Source organism: Balaenoptera physalus, assembly GCF_965194825.1.
Source record: "Balaenoptera physalus genome assembly, contig: HAP1_SCAFFOLD_690, whole genome shotgun sequence".
NCBI classification, from domain to species: domain Eukaryota; kingdom Metazoa; phylum Chordata; class Mammalia; order Artiodactyla; family Balaenopteridae; genus Balaenoptera; species Balaenoptera physalus.
The window spans coordinates 308,524-330,062 of NW_028126069.1; the positions used below are offsets into that span (position 1 = coordinate 308,524).

At 42.7% G+C, this 21,539-nt stretch overlaps 1 protein-coding gene and 1 pseudogene across 2 annotated transcripts in view; one reads left to right on the plus strand and one right to left on the minus strand.

The window, feature by feature from the left end:
• LOC309653613 (glucocorticoid-induced transcript 1 protein-like) overlaps nucleotides 1–21,539 on the minus strand; it is a 134,387-nt gene that overhangs the window by 21,407 nt on the left and 91,441 nt on the right. The window lies entirely within an intron of this gene.
• Nucleotides 11,650–17,957, plus strand: LOC309653611 (UDP-N-acetylglucosamine--peptide N-acetylglucosaminyltransferase 110 kDa subunit pseudogene; annotated as a pseudogene). The gene has a single exon. The product of its transcript is annotated as a UDP-N-acetylglucosamine--peptide N-acetylglucosaminyltransferase 110 kDa subunit pseudogene (transcript).

Genomic DNA, 21,539 nt, shown 5'->3' on the forward strand with positions numbered 1-21,539 from the left:
GAGGGTCAAATAAAAGTTGCTCCGCAGTTCGCTCATCCAAGCCCCGCAGCGACCGCAGGGGGGTGAGGTTCCCAAAGCCACTTTCACACCTTCGATAATGCACTAGCAAAGAGAAGCCCGGAGAGGCTGAAGTTTCCATGGAGGGCACCGTCGGGGAGACGCAGCCCGGGAGGACGCAACGGTTGGGCTCGCTACCTCTGCACACGGGCGAGCCGGGGCTCCGGCGCTCAAGTGAGTGGCTCCTCCGGTGGCTCTCTGGGGACCGTCTCGGGCGGCCCATGGCCCGCGGCGCCTGCTCGGTCGGGGCCGCGGTCGGCGGCGGCGTCGGGCCGGGCGGGCTGGGGCCGCGAGCCGCCCCGGGCCCCGGGAGGCTGCCCAGCGAGGCGGCGGCGGCGGCCGGGCGCGTGGGACTGTGTCGGCTGCCCCGCAGGAGCTGGTAGGGCACCGTGGCGCTGATGGGCTGCAGCAGCCGGCCGGCTCCCGCAACCAGGGCGCAGTTCACGCCGCCGCCGCCGCCACCGCCGCCCGCACCGTTATCGCTCCCGGCGGCGGGAGTGGCGGGCGGGGAACCCGCGGCGCTGCGCCGCATCCTCTGCGGCGGGGGATGAGGAGTCTGAGAGGAACTGGAAGAGGAGGAGGCAGTGCACATGGTGGCTTCACGGGCCCTGGACGATGGTGGCGGCCAACACCGAGGCGCGGAGCAGGAGGCGCGCGAGCGTGTGGGAGCCGGCGCGCTAGTGCGTGCGAGTGTGTAAGGGGGAGGGGCGGGGGGATCGTGGAGGGGGAGGAGTCTCTCGGCTCCCCCTGCGCAACGCGCATCCCCGCCGCCTCAGCGAGGGGGGGAGGGGAAGGCTGCGAAAACAAACGTCCAACGGCCCCAACCACCCGACCGGGCTGGGTGTGGCGGTTACGGCCGGGGCCGCCGCCGCCGCCGCCCCGGGCCTCGCGCTGACACGGGAAAGGGGCAGCCGCCGGCATCACGCAGACGCGCGGGGCTGCACGCGCACGAGAGCCCGGCAGCTGCAGGGAGGGCCGGGATCCCTGCTTCTGGGGACCTGCTAGGGGGAAAGGGCCTCGAGGTGCCTGGCTGAACGCGGGGCCGAGCCACCACCTCCTCTACCCGCTCCTCACTCCATAAGGCACCTAACCCGGCAACCCGTACCCCGCCCCCTGTACCGCCTCCCGGCGCTCGGGGCGGGCAGGTGACGCAACGAGAATTCCCATTGTCTCCGTCACTCTCCACCAGAACGCGAGTGATTGGTTTCCGGGTAGGAGTGAGAGGAGCACCGGCCAACGAAAGTGGGCGTCCTACTTTGGAGGCGGGATACGAAGGAGCGAAGGCGGAGAAAGGGGCTGTGCGTTCAAGGAGGGGCGTGAGAGTTGACAGGCTTTGAGGTGAGAGGGGGACCGTGATTGGGCTGCCCTGGGACAGTGGGTCCGTGTGTGTCCTGCGCGTACCCCGACACCCACAGACACGCACGCCCAGGGAAGCAGGTTGTGAGGGCTCCACCCTCCAGGGCCGTTTGTACCACTTGAGACAGAGGATACGTCAGGCAAACTTGACTTTGCAAGTACACCTGTTCTGGTGGTGGGATGTTTGAAAAGAAGCCATCCCTTGCCCACTAATTTTAGTAATCTGAGTTTTTGTGTTGAGTAGACTAATCAAAAGAATGTAAGGCCATCAGAAGCAATGTCTGGGGGTTGGATTGAACCCTGGGTGGATACTTTTACAGTTATCCTATGGAGTGAAAAGAGATCATCAAATCTTCTGTTCCAAGACAATAACTCTGAATTGCAGGGGTCAACAAGGACTTGTCCATCATTGCACCGTCAGTTAAATGGAGGTGTGATGGAGGGCACGCCCTGTTGTCTTTTCCCAGAAGCAGATGGCCTCTTGGGAGAAATAATACCAGACTTGATGTAACAATCCACTGGGGTAAATTTAGTTTTTATTCTGCAGTGGAACTGAAGAGAAACTAAGATTTTGGATGACTGTCAGGAACCGAAGTTTACCCCACAGTAAACCAAGGTTTGAAACATTAAGCAGGAACAATTGATTGAAGGGTCCACATCAGATAACCTCCATTCGTTTCCACGAGAGAAAAAAGAAGTGGGAGATCAGATTGGTCTACTCTTGGTGTCTGCCCACACTGACAAGCTTCCTCTGATTTCAGGCACTAAATGCAGGGGTCAGTTTCACTTAGAGGAGCCATCCCTCTGAGGGCTTCATTGTGCCCTCAGAACAGAAAGCATAGTAGGTTCTGTAAAAAGTGGATGAAACCACTTTTTCTGTAAAATGCAAGAATTGCACCCATGAATACTAGTGACAGTTCCTCACTTTATCACATAGTAGAATAACAGCTAACATTTACTGAGCATTTCATGTGTCAGCCACTGTTGTAAGAATGTTTTATGTGTTAATTCCTTCAATCCTCCTATAATCCACAAGGTACGATACTGCTATTATCCCCATTGTGTTCACATGTATTTGCTTTCGAGAATAACATATATTAAATATAAATGTAGTAAAAACTTTACTCTTTTCAATTCAGTATAATTGACCTATTGTGTTATTTTTTCCATCTAAAATGAAAGATTTCCTCATTCATTAGAAAATTGCCTTCCTTCATGGGGAAAAAGAATGATAAATGGCTTCTTTCTGATGACTTTTTCAGAATATCAAGAACAAAAATTGACGGATTAAAATATGTGAAGTGTTTAAAAATGCTGGTAAATTGCCAAGTTGTCGATTTGATTACAGCATGGTTTCAAAATAGAAATGTTATCTCTGGCCACTCCTAAATATAAGTATGTAACGACCCCAACACTTTAGATTACAGTAATTCTAAATTTATACCAAGCCACAGTCCTAATGATCAATACCTGATTTGGATCTAAAACAACCTACCTAGCCATGTGTTAAAGTCTTTCTGTGTTTGTTCAAAACTGCCAACGCCAACTTAAATCAGACAACCAAAACAAATCTAAATGACGCACACAGAGAACTAGTATGATCTTAAAATACTATTTTCAGTTGCTGATAAGTCACCATGACCTATTTGGAGGTTCAATCACCTTCTCTTTACTAAATATATCTTGGTTGCCTCTTAAACCTTTGTACCCATGAAATAAATACTGATCTTTATGTGTAAGGAATTCAGTCTCCAAACAAATCAAAGGCGGGCTAAAATCAACTAAATCCAGTATCGGCTTTCCAATGTCCATTTGTTGAGTTCTTAACAGTATTTTATTCTCAGTGAGTTTGGGAGTGGGCTCCAAGGGTATGAAAAGAAGCTTTAGGAAAACATACCCCTCAGTAAATTGGGACCCCCCTTAGAAGGAAGTGTGGATTGCTGGGCGAGAAGAGCATTGTTACCCGACTGTGCTAGCTATGGGATGGTTAGGTCCTGTGCAGATTATCTCTATTTGTTGAATATAAGTGTAACAATCCCTGGAAGTTCTATATATGTTAATGTTGGTGATGACCTCTTTACTAGTTTGACCTACCTAGAAGAAGACAACACTGAAAGCACAATTTGGTGGCATGGGAAACACCTTTGTTCTCAGTAACCCGCGTCTTGGCTGTTTGTGGAACAAGATTCCACCGTTAGCTAATCTGAAGTAGAACTATTACACTTACTTCTTGGTTCATATATGGTAATGGACTATACTTTAGGTTCCATTAAAACTTGGAATCATTGGCTACCTCTGATTAATATGTAGCCCCATGTGAAGAGAGAATGAGATAACTAACGGGCCTACAGAGCTACCAAAACCTCCCTCTTCTAGTTTCATCCAGGTTTGCCAGGGGATGCATCCAAGCCCCAACCAAATCTAAGAGGCAGTCCAGGCTGTCAGTATCAGAAATGAGGTCACGGCTGAGAGAGAACACTAAACAGATCTGCACTGATGTTCATCTTCAGCTGATTAAACTCTCTTGTAGGTGGATTCTTTAGAGCAGCAACAAAAAGAGCCTTGCCTGAATTTTTGTCCCTGGCAGATGCTTACAGTAAAACTCCTTACTGCTTGTGACAGGCTACGTGCACCTTTGCACTAGGTGTTCTAAATAAAAACTATTGGTTTCTTTTTTCTCATTGTATTTTTAAACTTCACCATGGTAAACATGTGTTTGAATTTGCAGTAATTAAAAATAAGCAATAAGAGTTTTTTTTACAGTTAAACCCTGGGTACGATGAAATACAGCTGGAATTTCAAGGGTGCATCTTCAAGGTTGCGTTTGCTTAATAATTTCTTGCAAGAAAGTTACAGGCACCATCCATTCCAGCCACTAAGTACAGTTTAAAGTTAGTTACACATGAGACAGTGAGGGCTCACAAGCTGATGCAGAAGGAATAATTCTGCCTTCTGTCTTAATAGAGATGGAGAAAAAAGAATTCTGCCTTCCGTCTTGATAGAGACGGAGACTTCTGCGTGTTTCTGTGCGTTGATAGTTTATGTGTACACACGCAATTTGCTTTCTCTGGCCAGGACACAGCAAGGAGCAGTTCACTTAACAGCATACATTTCTTGATCTGGATTTTGTTCAAAATGCTGGCTCTGATGAGACTTTTATTTGGATGTTGCCTCAATCCCTTAAAGCATAAAAACCCTTCAGTACAGGTGTTTCTCCTACTGTAATCACATTTGTGCCAAATTAAAAATATTGCTAAGCACTCCTTGAAAATAAGTGATGCAATAAACATCATCTTTTGCTTAGCTGTTAGCACAATATTAGGATGTTGTGCTTCCTTGACCATGTATTTGGTAGCAAATTATATTTCTGCTTTTTAAATTACTCAAAAAAGTCAGTATTATTCAGGTCCTTTGTTTCTTCAAATCATGTTATTAACATGTATTGACATATATAGTTCTTTCTTCTTTTATCTTAGGTGTATATAATTTTATCAGCTTTGCAGGAAAAACAGATACCCTCAGGGTCTGATCTGGTATTGGAGGAGATAAGCTCACTTTTAGCTCATGCCTAATAACATTACATTATTGTTTAGAAAGAGATAGCAGGCTATGTCTTATAAATTTTAATATACTCTTTCTGTCATCGAATAACAACTGAGTTATCCTACTGGTAAACCATAGGACTCATACTGAACTGTGGATGATGTCTATTCACTCTATTTTTGCCAACTAAGAGCACAGAAGAATATTATGCAATGGCCAGCATCCCAGTGACTTTAGGAACCTGTATACAGTGAGCGCCCCTTCACATAGTGTTCATGGAGCATTGTTTCCAATGATTTCAGAAGGAGAACCAAAAGGGAATGGAAAGGATAATTAACTGAATATTTGTGAAATTGGTCAGTGGAACATCCCTAAGCCTCAGTTTCCTCCCTGGTAAAATAAAGAAGAGAGTTCCTTTCTCACAGGATGGCTGTGACTGTTAAGTAGGATGATGTAATTAGATGAAAAGAGTTTGTAAAGCACTATGTTGGTTATTATTATTGCATAAATATGAGCACATTAGGAAAGACCTTATGAAATGGGATGCTTTAGCACTCAGGGGAGCCATTACCTGGGGAGTTAGAGAAGGGACAGGTTGAACACTGTTGATGCTGGCACTGCAAAAGCCACTCCCCAAATTTCCTGGTTTGCGGTGACATTCAGCTCATTCAAGGTAAAGGGGCCATCCTGCCCCTCCCATAGCAACAGAATTCCCCGTTTGGCAAAGATGTCTGCTATGGTGACTGATGTCGTCCACTTTAATATCAGGAAACGTGGGAGTATTAATGGAAAGGAGGTTAGCATTCTCTTGAGGGAGTTCAAGGAAGCTTTTCCAACGGGGAATTGAGATGGGCAGCAAACTACGATTTAAACAGCTAATGGGCATTAACTAAATATACAACAAGGAAAGCTGGTCAGGTGAAATACAGATCAACTCTTCCTGTCTCTACAAACACACCTCAGTCCTGTTAACACAGTAGCTCCACACCCCAAGGAAGAGAGTTAAAGACAACGGACTAGGTGACGCCAGTGTCCTGGGGGCAGGAGGGTGCCTGGTGGCTGAGGAGATGTGCTCTGTTTGCTGTAAGCAGAGGTTCTACCACCATTATCTTCTTTTGCAACAACGGAGACAAACAAAGGGGATTTTCCTGAGCAGCCTGAGTGACAAAGAAATGAGGCAAATGATTGAGAAACTGATGAGCGTTCATCGAAGAGCAACAAATATGATTTATCAGCCTGAAGGGACTGCCTCCAGAGGGAAGAGGAAAGAGACAGGTCTCCCAGCTTGACCACTGGCTCTAGCTAGCAGGGACTGGCTCATCAGCCGCAAGGACTTGAAGGGTGTAAATAGCGGGGACGGGGAGAAATTATTTCGTGTGGTCCAAGGGGACGGCAGGAGGAGTGATGGAAATGAGAGTCAAAACAAAGATAAATCAGGCAGCTGAGCAAGACTCATGCCCTAATGGAGAGATCTATTATAGACTGTGCTGCCCTGTCCCCCAGGAGGGATGGAGGCCCCGTCACTTGTGCCATTTGCAATTGGGAAAGGCACTGAAACGTAGATCAGCGTATTGGAGAGGGAAAAAACCACCACATGCCCTCAGAGAATCAGTGGGATGACTTAATAGGTCTTTTCCATCTCAAATTACTGCAGTGTGGCTTGTGTGCATGGGGATCTGAGTTGCTAGAATAATTTTGCATCATCTGGGCTTCTTTTCTGCTACTACAGGGCCCCAGTGAAGAGATGATAATAGGTCATGGACAGCAGTTTCTGCATTATAAACAGAAGCCTAAGTGTGCCGATGCTTTAGTGTGACAGCAGAACTGAGTAGGTTAAATTTCACATTGTGATGTCAGTGTAAATAAATACATACACATACTGATTGAGACAAAACAACATCCATGTACTGATTGAGACCCAAGACAAAGGAAAGGAGCTTTGCCACATTTGGATGGTTAGCTGCCTACGTGAAAGTTCAAGTAGTTTATTCTCTCATCTAGGAAAATAAACGTCCAAATACTTAAACACTATCTTAAAAAAAAAAAAAAAGACTATTTGGTCTTCAAAAACTATTAAGAAACAATTACTGTGTAGGAAGTTTAGAACTCACGTTTTGAACATATTTCTGTCTGTCTCCAGCTGCAGTTGTATTAGCAACAGACACATTCTGAAACTCGCGCTGGCCCAGAAGGGCACACGTGATCATGAGGCGGTGCCAACCTGGGTAACAACTGCAAGTGCCAGGGGTGGGCACAACGTGGTCAGATGGAAACTGGGGCAGGCAGAGAAGGGCCGGTGTGACCATGATTGCTGGAAGGAGCACAGCTGTGACCATCACAGCCCCTCCCAGCCAGAAGATAACACAGATGCAGGGGGACAAAATTGGTCACAGGGTGACAGGAGGGAGAGGCAGTGAGAAAGAAAGCAAAAAAAATCTAGGAGGGGGGAAAGCCACAGATGTAAGTTCCTCGCAGGTGGAGAATATCACGGTTCCTGATAAAAATATTGTATGTGGTTGGGCGTAAGTTAAACTTGGCGTTCTGGAGCACTGAAGTTTGCTACAAACGTATTCAGGGTTTGACTTACACCCGACAGATAGAGGTCAGCCCTCACCCTGCTGCTCTCAGCAGCTGTAGCCAATGGGAGACAGAGCTGCCCAGCGTACCAGTTTAAGCTGCTGCTAATAGATAAAAATCAACCTAACCCCATTTCCTGCCTCTCTACTGTCCTTACTTGTCTATTCATGGCCAATTTAGGCACAGGCTGAGCTGTTGGCTTGCTGTAACTGCTGGGAGACTGATGGGGTAGAATCTGATGCTGGCACATTCCCTTCTTATCTAGGTGAAAGATCTGGTTTTAAGCCCTTAAAAGGAGGACTGTGTAAAAATGCAGTACTCCCTCATTAGCCTAAGGGCTATCCTAAATTCATAGATTTTCCTGATCTGTCACTCCAAGGAAGCTTTAGAGATGTTTAAACAGAGGGAAATCCACGATGGAAGGCTCTTTCAGAAAGGCTACAGCAGAGGTTAAATGACTTGCCCAAGGTTACTCAGAAGGGTGACTATAAAGGCAGAAAGAGAACCAAAAGAGGGGTCTGAGAAGAATGGGGGAAATTATCAAATTAAACCTGGAGAAAGAACAGCGTCACTGATCCTCACGGTTAAAGATCTGTTGGAAATCCCAGTTCGCTAACACACGTTCCTTTATCCCAGACGTTCAGACTCTTAACTTAAAAGTGAGTTCAGATATTTTCCTATGCTCAAGTTTTTAAAACTGTCCAACCTATTCTCCTCAACAAAAGTGACAGTAGATCAAGCTAAGTCTGGTCGTGTAGCTTCAACTGTTTCCTCACTAAGGCCTATAGCCAAGAGCCTATGGAGTTGAGTTAGAGGTTAGAGGTTGCAGTGTTTTATGCCTTCTTTTTTTTTTCCCCCTGGATTACAGACCAATTGGGCCAAACTAGAACTTTAGAAGCAGAGAATTCCATAACTCAGAATCTTTGATTCACATCGTTTGCTATTTTCTCTTCATTACCTTAAGGGAGCAATGAAACCCTGCAACTCCTTTGCCTACTGCTTAAGCTTCCAGAGGATATTCCTGACTGAAAGTGGTCCACGTTCTGAAATAAGAGGTTCCTTCGTTTCCTTTGTGTTTAAATAAACAAAATTAGGCTAAAGAATATTTGGAAAACATTTAAAAGAAAAAGTCACCCATAAAATTGCCAGCCAGTAACAACCACAAGAACATTTTTGTGTTTCCTCCTTATTTCTACACACATGTATACTTTCCAAAATTTGTCATAAATGTTTCCAAGGTTTTTTCGTATTTTGCCAAATTGCCCGCCAGAAAGATTAAATCAATTTATAATCCATTTTCAATGAATAATTTTTTAAAATGCAAACAAACTTTAAAATTGCAAGTTGAACAATGATACCTCACTGCCATGTTTGTTTTCTTGCATCTGCCTCACTCCTAAGGCTGACCATTTCCCCCCATGATTGTGGCCAATATTAGTGGACCTTGTATTTGATTCCTCAACAACAGTGTGGTTTCTGGAATTGAGCCTAGTGCCAGGAACGGGTCTTGATTAACACAAACCAAACATGGTGATCCAATCTCTCTTGCTAGTGAGTGGTTCAAAATGAGAACATGGCATCCTCTGACAGCAGAATTGATCCAGCTTGGTCCTAAAGTGACTCAGTGAAGCTAAAGAGAAGAACTTGTATTTTTTTTCTTTTGATAAATTTATTTATTTTTATTTATTTTATTTTTGGCTGCGTTGGGTCTTCGTTGCTGCACACGGGCTTTCTCTAGCTGTGGTGAGCGGGGTCTACTCTTCGTTGTGGTGCACGGGCTTCTCATTGGGGTGGCTTCTCTTGTTGCGGAGCACAGGGCTCTAGGCGCATGGGCTTCAGGAGTTGTGGCTCGCGGGCTCTAGAACACAGGTTCAGTAGTTGTGGTGCACAGGCCTAGTTACTCCGCAGCATGTGGGATCTTCCCAGACCAGGGCTTGAACCCGTGTCCCCTGCAATGGCGGGCAGATTCTTAACCACTGCACCACGAGGGAAGCCCAGGATTTGTATTGTATTGCTAGCAAAGAGACTGCATTTCTCCTCTGATGAATGTGCACAAGAAAGCATGCTGTCCCCGGTGATCGTTGGGTACCGTCTCATGATCCTGAGGGAAGCCATCCTATCCTTCTGGTTACGTGATACAGTGGGTTTCCTTATTGTTTAGGCCAGTTTTATTTGGAGTTTCAATTTTTATAGTGAAAAGTTGTCATAACTCTTTCTGTTCTAGGGGTTTTTTTTGTTTGTTTTGTTTTTGTCAATTCCTGCTGGGTATTATTTGTATTGTTGATGTGGCAAGAACTCTACTGAGATATAGTCTTCTTGTCTTTATATTATGAATATATCTCTAAGTTTATCACTTATCATTTACTCCTTACTCTTGTTTAATATAGAGAAGATTATAATTTAAGTCTATTAAATCCATCAGTGTGTTTCTACATGATATATTCCATTGCTTTTACTTTTATTCATTCATTCATTAAAGAGTGTGTGTGTGCGTGTGTGTATGTGTGTGTGTGTACTACAAGGTGCCAAGCACTACGAGAGGCAATAAGACTATTTACTGTGAGACAAGAAAGACACAGCCCCTGTCCTCGTGGAGTTCATATCCTGGTGGGGGATTGAGAATATGTTAGACGTTTACTGAAAAGCCACACAAGTGTGTGTAAGCTACTAAAGGATAGAGGCTACAGAGGGAAGGACCCAGTCTAGGAGCGCTTTCATAGAAGGGTTAGGTCTAGTTAGGGAAGTCAGGGGAAGCTTTCCTGGGGAAGTGGTGACTGAGCTAAGAATGATAAAGAGGACTTAGGTAGTGGGCTAAGAGCATTACAGGCAGTGGAAAGAGCAGGTGCAAAGGTCCTGCTCATGGGCAAGCATAGGAAAGAGGAAGGACTGAAAGAATGTAGGACATGGTCCACATCCTCAGAGGAGCCTGGTGTAAGTGAAGGCGGAAGGTTGAAGGGTGGGAAGTGGGGGATGCTGACCATGCAGGGCCAGTAAGTCCATGTTAAGGAGTTGTGTCTCCTTCCTAAGATCTATGGGAAATCACTGAAGGTGTCATCTTTGACAACCACATTACTTTTACCTCCAAACATCCAATCTCATAACAAGTCCTAACAATTTTGCTTTCGAAATATCTCTTCAGTCTATCCACTTCAATCCATCCACTTCTGTTCGTCATTACCAACACTTCCTCAGCCCATTCTATCATCATTTGTGTCTGGACTAGGGGAATAGCATCCTCAATGATCTATTTGCACCTACTGTTGCCCCACTCCAATCCATTCCTGCACAGTTATGGGGAGACACACCTGACTTTGATACCATTTGATGACACAGAAAACACTGAAAGAGGACCAGTTTGTTTTTCATTAGTCTTGTTCTTGAGAGGTTGTGGAGTGGGCAGTTCATGAGTTTAATCTTGGACCTGCTGAGTTTTAAATATCCCTGGGATGTCCTAGAGAAGAAGCCAAGCAGGCGGTGTCTGTTAGGTAGATATCTTCTGCCTCCCCATCTAGAGCCACTCTCCACCCATCTCTACGCTGATCCCTGCCTGGAGACATTAACGTGTGTGGGATGTCAAGATTCCATGTATCCCCAGCACCTGCTCCCGTGTGCTCTGCCTTCTAGTTGCGTTCAGCCCATAGGAGGTACATGAAGGAAGAAGCGTGAAGGCTGAGTATTTACTCAATACGATATACATCCTGCATCATCTCTTCCTCTTCCCCACCTCCTCCTCTTTCCACCCTGCCTCCTTCAAACCCTCCTCCTCTGCCTCCTGCTCCTCCTGCTCTTCTTCCTCCCACCTCTTCCTCTTTTTTTCTCTCTCGAATCCAGTAATCATTTCCACCTCCTCCTTTTTTAAAAAATTAATTAATTAATTTTTGGCTGCATTGGATCTTTGCTGCGCCCGGGCTTTCTCTAGTCGCGGCAAGTGGGGGCTACTCTTCGTTGCAGTGAGTGGGCTTCTCATTTCGGTGGCTTCTCTTGTTGCAGAGCACGGGCTCTAGGTGCCCGGTCTTCAGAAGTTGCGGCACGCGGGCTTCAGTAGTTGTGGCCCACGGACTCAGTAGTTGTGGCTCGCAGGCTCTAGAGTGCAGGCTGAGTAGTTGTGGCGCACAGGCTCAGTTGCTTCGTGGCATGTGGGATGTTTCCGGACCAGGGCTTGAACCCCTGCACTGGCAGGTGGATTCTTAACCACTGAGTCACCAGGGAAGTCCCTAACCTCCTCCTTTAAGCCTAGGCAGTAAAAGCTCCCTGAGATGCTGGACTACTGTCCTCTGTTGTTTTCCCCAAACCCTTTGCAAATGATCTCTTGACTACAGTCTCCTTAATTACGGTACATTTGAGTGTGCCACCTTTCTCTTTCAGGGATTCTGACTTATACTGATAGGTAAGAAATGCCTGGGGGAGAGTTAAATTTGAGTCACCTGAGTAGAGGTGGTCATTGGAGCCGTGGGTAAATGTGAATATCTTGGGAGACATTGTAGAGAAGGAATGGGCCCTGAGGAACTCAAACATGTAATGGCTTTCAGAGGAGGATAATCTTGCAAAGGAATTGGAGAAGTAGCAACCAAAGTGAGGTGAAAAATCAGGGCAGTGTGTGTCATAGAAGTCAAAGGAGGCAAAGGGAAGAAAAAGAGTGTTGGTAGTCAAGATTATCAGTTGGTCCTGCAAAGTCACTGGATTTAGTGACTTATACCATCGTGAATCTGTTACATATTTTCTGTGCTCCCTCTGAACAATGATTTAAATTTTTTTACATTAACTTATCTATAATTTATCTTAGGTAAATACAGTCAAATTTGTTTTAGAACGTATTTTAAGGTAAAAATTAACTACCCTTCCTTAACCATTATTCCAACATTATTTATTTTATACTTTCTCTATTACCATTATTTCCTCCAACATTCACTGTTTCTAAAAATATAAGGAGATGTTTGAGCACTTTCTACTAGATGTTTAAGAGCTTTCTATTTGACTGTATCATAGTGGTTCAATGGTTGTCGCTTTAGCATTCATTTTAAAATTGATCCATTAGAACAAGTCTAACCTCTTAATTTTAATTTTCAGAATTCTATTATCAATAGCCCCATTTATTCTTCCAGATAAACTCTATATTTTTTTAACATCTTTATTAGAGTATAATTGCTTTACTATGGTGTGTTAGTTTCTGCTTTATAACAAAGTGAATCAGTTATACATATACATATGTCCCCACATCTCTTCCCTCTTGCATCTCCAGATAAACTTTAGAACCATCTTATCAATTAAAAAAAACTTCATAGTGATTTTTTCAAGACCGTGAGAGATAGATGGCCAACCAGAGTTCCTAAGGTTCAGTGTATGTAACTGTTGCCGCCGCTTAAGCCTGCCAAAGCAGTGGTACGACTGCTGCCCTTGTATTTGCTACCTCTAGAAACATTCTTGCCAGTAGTGGCGGCAGCGGGACTCAATTACCCTCTTTTCGCACTCCCTCTAGAAGCTCCAGATGGCGTCTTCCGTGGGCAATGTGGCCGACAGCACAGACCCAACGAAACGTATGCTTTCCTTCCAAGGGTTAGCAGAGTTGACACATCGAGCCTATCAGGTGGGAGATTTTGAGGCAGCTGAGAGACACTGCATGCAGCTCTGGAGACAAGAGCCAGACAATACTGGTGTACTTTTATTACTTTCATCTATTCACTTCCGGTGTCGAAGGCTGGACAGATCTGCCCACTTTAGTACTCTGGCAATTAAAAAGAACCCTCTTCTGGCAGAAGCCTATTCGAATTTGGGGAATGTGTACAAGGAAAGCGGGCAGTTGCAGGAAGCAATCCAGCATTACCGGCATGCATTGCGTCTCAAACCAGATTTCACTGATGGTTATATTAACCTGGCAGCCGCTTTGGTAGCAGCAGGCGACATGGAAGGGGCAGTACAAGCTTACGCCTCTGCTCTTCAGTACAATCCTGATCTGTACTGTGTTTGCAGTGACCTGGGGAACCTGCTCAAAGCCCTGGGTCGCTTGGAAGAAGCCAAGGCATGTTATCTGAAAGCAATTGAGACGCAACCGAACTTTGCAGTAGCTTGGAGTAATCTTGGCTGTGTTTTCAATGCACAAGGGGAGATTTGGCTTGCAATTCATCACTTTGAAAAGGCTGTCACCCATGACCCCAATTTTCTGGATGCTTATATCAATTTAGGAAATGTCTTCAAAGAGGCACGGATTTTTGAACGAGCTGTGGCAGCTTACCTTTGTGCCCTAAGCTTGAGTCCAAATCATGCAGTGGTACATGGCAGCCTGGCTTGTGTATACTATGAGCAAGGCCTGATAGATCTGGCAATAGACACCTACAGGCGAGCTATTGAATTGCAACCACACTTCCCAGACGCTTACTGCAACCTAGCCAACGCTCTCAAAGAGAAGGGCAGTGTTGCCGAAGCAGAAGATTGTTATAATACAGCTCTCTGGCTGTGTCCCACCCATGCAGACTCTCTGAATAACCTAGCCAATATCAAGCGAGAACAGGGAAACATTGAAGAGGCAGTTCGCTTGTATTGTAAAGCATTAGAAGTCTTCCCAGAGTTTGCTGCTGCCCATTCAAATTTAGCAAGTGTATTGCAGCAGCAGGGAAAAGTGCAGGAAGCTCTGATGCATTATAAGGAGGCTATTCGAATCAGTCCTACCTTTGCTGAGGCCTACTGTAATATGGGAAACACTCTAACGGGGATGCAGGATGTTCAGGGAGCCTTGCAGTGTTATACACGTGCCATTCAGATTGACCCTGCATTTGCGGAAGCCCACAGCAATCTGGCTTCCATTCACAAGGATTTGGGTAATATTTCAGAAGCAATTGCTTCTTATCGCACTGCTCTGAAGCTTCAACCTGATTTTCCTGACGCTTATTGTAATCTGGCTCATTGCCTGCAGACTGTCTGTGACTGGACAGACTATGATGAGCGCATGAAGAGGTTGGTCAGCGTAGTGGCTGACCAGTTAGAGAAGAACAGGTTGCCTTCCGTGCAGCCTCATCACAGCATGTTATATCCTCTTCCTCACGGCGTCAGGAAAGCTATTGCCGAGAGGCATGGGCACCTCTGCCTGGATAACATCAGTGTCCTTCATAAACCACCGTATGAACATCCAAAGGACTTGAAGCTCAGTGATGGTCGACTGCGTGTAGGATACGTGAGTTCTGACTTTGGGAACCATCCTACTTCTCATCTTATGCAGTCTATTCCAGGCATGCACAATCGTGATAAATTTGAGGTATTCTGTTATGCCCTGAGCCCAGATGATGGCACAAACTTCCGAGCGAAGGTGATGGCAGAAGCCGATCATTTCGTTGATCTTTCTCAGATTCCATGCGACGGAAAAGCAGCTGATCGCATCCATCAAGCTGGTATACACGTCCTCGTAAATCTGAATGGTTATACCAGGGGTGCTCGAAATGAACTCTTTGCGCTCAGGCCAGCTCCTATTCAGGCAATGTGGCTGGGGTACCCTGGGACTAGTGGCGCGCTTTTCATGGATTATATCATCACTGATCAGGAAACTTCACCTGCTGAAGTTGCTGAGCAGTATTCTGAGAAACTGGCTTATATGCCCCATACTTTCTTTATTGGTGATCATGCTAATATGTTCCCTCACCTGAAGGAAAAAGCAGTCATCGATTTTAAGTCCAATGGGCACATTTATGACAATCGAATTGTGCTGAATGGCATCGACCTCAAAGCATTTCTTGATAGTCTACCAGACGTGAAAATTGTCAAGATGAAATGTCCTGATGGAGGAGACAAAACAGACAGCAGTAATATAGATCTTAATATGCCTGTCATTCCTATGAATACGACTGCAGAAGCAGTTATTGAAATGATTAACAGAGGACAAATTCAGATAACAATTAATGGATTCAGTATTACCAATGGACTGGCAACTACCCAGATCAACAATAAGGCTGCCACTGGAGAGGAGGTTCCCCGTACCATTATTGTAACCACACGTTCTCAGTACGGGTTACCGGAAGATGCCATTGTGTACTGTAACTTTAATCAGTTATATAAAATTGACCCATCTACTTTGCAGATGTGGGCAAATATTCTGAAGCGTGTTCCCAATAGCGTACTGTGGCTGTTGCGTTTCCCAGCAGTAGGAGAACCTAATATTCAGCAGTACGCGCAAAATATGGGCCTTCCCCAGAACCGTATCATTTTTTCACCTGTTGCTCCTAAAGAGGAACATGTTCGGAGAGGCCAGCTGGCTGATGTCTGCTTGGACACTCCACTCTGTAATGGACACACCACAGGGATGGATGTCCTTTGGTCGGGGACACCCATGGTGACTATGCCAGGAGAGACTCTTGCTTCCCGAGTTGCAGCTTCCCAGCTCACTTGTTTAGGCTGTCTTGAGCTTATTGCTAAAAATAGACAAGAGTATGAAGACATAGCTGTGAAACTGGGAACTGATCTAGAATACCTGAAGAGAATTCGTGGCAAAGTCTGGAAGCAGAGAATATCTAGCCCTCTGTTCAACACCAAACAATACACAATGGAACTAGAGCGCCTCTATCTACAGATGTGGGAGCATTATGCAGCTGGCAACAAACCTGATCACATGATGAAGCCTGTTGAAGTCACTGAGTCGGCCTAAATAATGACTGTGTGCGCAGGAGAATTACCCCTGTACCTGAGCCTCAACCTTCTGGGGGAAAGGGAACTAGATACGTTACTTTGTACTTACCTTTGTAGCAATATCATGTTGCAGATGGGTGACAGACAGTGATAACAAATAGCACAGCCAGACTTGCTTCCTGCATGATCATGACAGGGAGAGACACAAGAGATGGGAGACTGCTGTTCCACAAGGAGTCTCCGTAGAATTTTGCGGCAGCCAGGTGTTGCCTAAGTCTGGAAGGTCTGATCTCCCTTGGTCTTCCATGGGATGGGTGGTTAGTGTGGAGGGGAGATAGAGATTGCCCAGTCTTCTGAATTAACTTTTTCTTTATATTTGGGGTATTGGAGCTATTAAAAATGTTTGGTTTCAGGTTTTATTCATGTGAAGTGTATATGATTCTTTTGAGATAAGGTTTTAAGCTAAAATATTCCTTGTTTTAGTTTCTGAACTCTACAGACAAATGGGGACTTTGCTGGTGTAGTCTTTTTATAGGTTTTATAAACCACTTGAGCCTATATCAGTCATTTTAGTGTCTGACATATTTGGAACTATCAGTGCTTTGTTGGTTTATGGCTTAAATTCTTTTTCTGGTCCGTTTCCTTCTTCCCTTCCCCCCACTTTAAATATTTTCCTGTAACTTGGGTAACAAAAAACCAAGTCTGATTCAAAACCTCCCAGAGTGTTTCTCTTAAACGCATCATCTGGTGCCAAAAGAAGATTCTTAGGAGTGATTATTAATTATGAAGGGCACAGTTGTGGTACTGTCACTGATGAATAATAATGGATTTTTGGCCTAGAGTTTTGACCTATTTCACCAGTGTTTTACCGTTGACTGCCCCTCTGTGCTGCTTCCAAAAGTGATAGTGTGTGATAAGATTTTTACTTTCACTTCTAAAGTTTGTTTTTTTTTTTAAAGTGAGTCCTGTTCTTCCTTTTTCTTTCAGCAGAAATGAAATCCCAGGTAAGTACAAGTATTCAAATATTTGATCAGTAAGTCACAGTTATCTCCAGTGCATTAAATAACTTTCATCAAAAAACATGTTATAGGTAAAAAGCTCTGGAGGACCAGCTATGTATATGATTATTATGTTTCAGACCTTCTAGAGTGTTACATATAATAACTTGTCTTCTGGACGTGGTCTTGAAGTCTATGGATTCAGCCTCAGTAGTAGCGAACTGCACTGCTACTTGGTTTGGAGTATAAATTAGACTTTAGCCCTCCTGCGGGTTGAGTTTTTGGTATTGAAAACCATAGAAATGAAATTATTGTATTTCAACAAAGGATTGAGGGCTTGAGGCTTAAACAAGCCAACATATGAATATATGTTTTTGTCTTGCTGTACTGCACATATGCTGTCTAGTAACAGATATTTTGTCTGCTAGTAGTGTTCTAGATTCTGTCTTTCCAAAGTGCTGAGGCAGTGCATCTATTCTGTAGTTGCAGCTGATGCCTGAATGTATCCTAGCTGACAAATTATTGATTAATAAGAACTTGAATTTCGGAAAGATTTGTACTGTTAACCAAAATCTGAGCAAGGAGTCTCAAATGTAATTCTTAGCCAGAATTACATGTTAATGAACGATTTAACAGTGTAAATCAAGGAACAACAGTGTAGGGATTTCTTTTAATTTATTTTTTACCTGCTTGAAAGAATCAGTTAAAGGTTGCCAGCTTGGTTGCAGATGAACGGACGTTTGAAGTTCACCAAACTACTTAATGTGGAGAATAGACTTCCAGCGCCCTCAAGGCTGTGACCTTGCAGCCATTTTACATAGCACAGCATCTCCCTAGAGGGATGAACCTTTCCCTGCCCGAAAATAGCCGCTCTGGTTGAAGCTTTGCTTATTGTAACAGGCTTTTGTTTCCAGGTAACATGTCTGTGGAAGGCTTAATTCTGAATAGAGATATAGATATTACTGGAAACTAATTGTTTTTTCTATTATACTCTGCTTTATCAAAAAAGTAAAACATTTACATTGTGCTACAGAAATTCAGATGTTATCTTGCAATCTTTAAACAATAAATGAATGATTTGCCCTTAAAAACAAAAAACAAAAAACTTCATTGTGATTTTGTTTGGGATTATTTTAATCCTGTAAATTAAATTGGGAAGAAGTTAAATCTTTATTATATTGCCTTTTAGCCAGAAACTTGATAGATAGATAGATAAATCCATTTATCTTCAAATCTCATTTTTAACTCTAATAAAAGTGTAACCATTTTCTTCAAATAATATGTTAATATATTTTGTGAAGGTCGTTTCCAAACATTTTATATTTACATTCTTCTTTCTGATGTTTCTTAGATATTCTTTGCTACTCTTTCTCTGACTTTTTTTGGTATAATAGTAATATATGTTTCTGGTAGAAAAAAATGAGAAGAAATCAAGAAAAAAAACCCTAAATATAATTCTAATAGTCAAACCCAGATTCCAGTACAGTTAACTTTTTGGTGTACTCACTCAACGCTTTTTATATTCTTATGTATGTGTATTTTTATATTTCTTATGTAAATGAGGTATCATACTGTTCTGTAACTTCTTTCATCTACTATACAAGGAACATCTCATGTCAGTGTATGCACTTCATTGCTGGATGCTATTCTGTTATACAGATGTACCTTAATTTATTTAACCAGACCTTTACTGGGGACCGTTGTTGTTGTTTCTAACTTTCCAGCATGAAATCATTCTGTGATAAAGCTCTTTTTACCTCCTCAATTCCAAAGAGCCTTGACATTTTATTAAGTATCGGATATATACAAAAGAATATTTATAAAATAAATGTTTAAGGATAAGAAAAGTAACAATGACATGATCACTTGTGCACCTACTGTCCCATTTAAGACATAGAACATTTAAGCCCCTATGTGTCCCTCTCCAATCCCATCCTTCCTAATCATTCTATATATATATATATATATATATATATATATATATATATATATATATATGTGTGTGTGTGTATGTGTGTATGTATATATACCTATATATGTATGTATATATGATTTTTGCATGCTTTTGAACTTCATATAATTGGAATTTACCATATGGGTCTTTCTGGAACATACTTTTTCCACTTAATAACATGTTCCTGAGATGCATCCATGTTGTTGCAAATAACTACAGTTTATTCATGTTTATTTCTGTATAGTATTCAATTATATGAATATACCAGAATTTTACTCCATTCTACTCTTGGTGAATATCTTGGTTGTTTCTAGTTTTTGCTCTTACAGATATGCTACTATGAACATCTTGTACCTACCTCCCACTACATGTGTACAAGAGTTTCTCTAGGCCAAACATCAGAGAGTAGAATTGCTGAGTCAAAAGGCATGCATACTTCAACCTAATAGATAATGCAAATTATCTTCCAAAATGGTTGAAATAAATTGACTCTCCCACAAACACTGTATAAGAATTCAGTGGTTCCACATCTCTAATTCTTCGTATTCCACATTGAAAAATTTCTGTCAAGCTGATGAGATTGAAATAATATGCCACTGTGGTTTTAATTTGCATTTCCCTGATTACAAATGAAGTTGAACATATTTTCATATGTTATTTTACCATTTGTGTTCTCTCTTCAGTGATATGCCCAGTCAAATCTTTTTCCCCTTTAAAATAAATTAGGTTGTAGTTTTCTGAATGGCTTATAGTTTTTATATGGTCTGGATACTAACCCTTTGTCATATGGGTATAGCAAATACCCTCTCCCAGTGTGTGACTCACCTTTTCACTTCTGTTATGGTATATCTTGATGAACAGAAGTTCTTCATTTTAATGTAGTTGACTTTAATAGTAATTTACTTTACTCTCTATGCTTTTCTGTCTCGCTTCAGAGATTCTTCTCATCCGTTAATTGAAAAGGGCATTTTCTTTTATTACTTTCAAAAAGTTTAAAAACTCTACCTAATTTTGAGTCTTTTAGACACCTAGAATTGATTTTTGGCATGTGGTGTGAGGTAGGGGTTCAGATCCCTTTTTTTCTATATGAATAACCAGTTGTCTCAGCATCAGTTGTTTAAAGCTCATACTTTCTCAACTGATTTTCAGTGTCCGTTCTGATACACTTGAGAATCAACTTGCCAAATTCCACTATCCATTCCTCAATGCCCACCAGTCAAAATAAACACTTTGTTGGGATTTTAAATGTAATAAAAGAAATCTATACATCAATTGGAAAAGCAATGACAACTTTATAATATTGAATCTTCCTACCCATAAACATAGTATCACTTTCCATTTATTTAAGTTTCCTTTGATTTCTCTCAGTCATTTTATGATTTTCTGTATACAGGTCTTACTCATATTTTGTTAAATCTCTTCCTAGGTAATTAATATTTTTGATACTACTGTAAATGGCATCTGTCTTTTTATTACACGTTCTAAGTTTTTGTTGCTGGTATATAGAAATGCATTTTTAAAATATTGACCTTATAAGTATCAATTTTACTAAAAAAAAATCTTAATTCTATTTTTATGTATAGGAAAATTTTTAAAGTGGGGTGAAGGGAAGAAGGAAACCGACAAGAAAAGGAATTTAAGCCATAAACCAACAAAGCACTGATAGTTCCAAACATGTCAGACACTAAAATGACTGATATAGGCTCAAGTGGTTTATAAAACCTATAAAAAGACTACACCAGCAACGTCGCCATCTTTAATATGTATTTTTATGTGTATGTAAAAATCTTATCTCCTGCAGATGACTCCCTAGTTTCTGCCCTCTAATCATTATAAATTGTATATAAATTTTATACTATCTGATATTTCCAACACCTGATTGACTTTTTGTGGGTGATGTGAGTTGCTTGTTATTTTGTTGGGTCTCGCCCATGATGCTTTTCTTTTTTCATTGTGAATTCATATTTCTATGGGAATTCTTTGAAGCCTAGATAGAAGGGAGTTCATTTAAAAAGGATTTGCATGTGTTTCTGCCAGATGCTCATGGGTACTACTGAAGGAGGGCCACTTTAAACTAAATTCTCAGCTTGAAGGTTTTCCAGACCACCCAGGTAGTGCAACTCTGGCAACAAAACTCACACGTGAGGGCTAGCTTGTACTTAGAAACTTTCAGGAAAGATTTTTCTTCTCCTTTACCAGCGCCAAATTTTAACGTAAGCAAATGTCCTTGTTGTCTGCAACGGGGGCAATTTTATTTCTAGTATACCCTTTCGAGCTTTATGTAGGATTGTCTTTTATGCTGCCCTCTTTGGGCTGGACCTAGGCTTTGTCAACTATCATCCATATTTCACAAGGCTGTGAACACTGGATCTCAAGATCCCCTGATTTGTCAAAAGTCCTCAGTGCAAAGGCCATTAGCAGTGCCTGGATCATCTCACTTGGGCCTT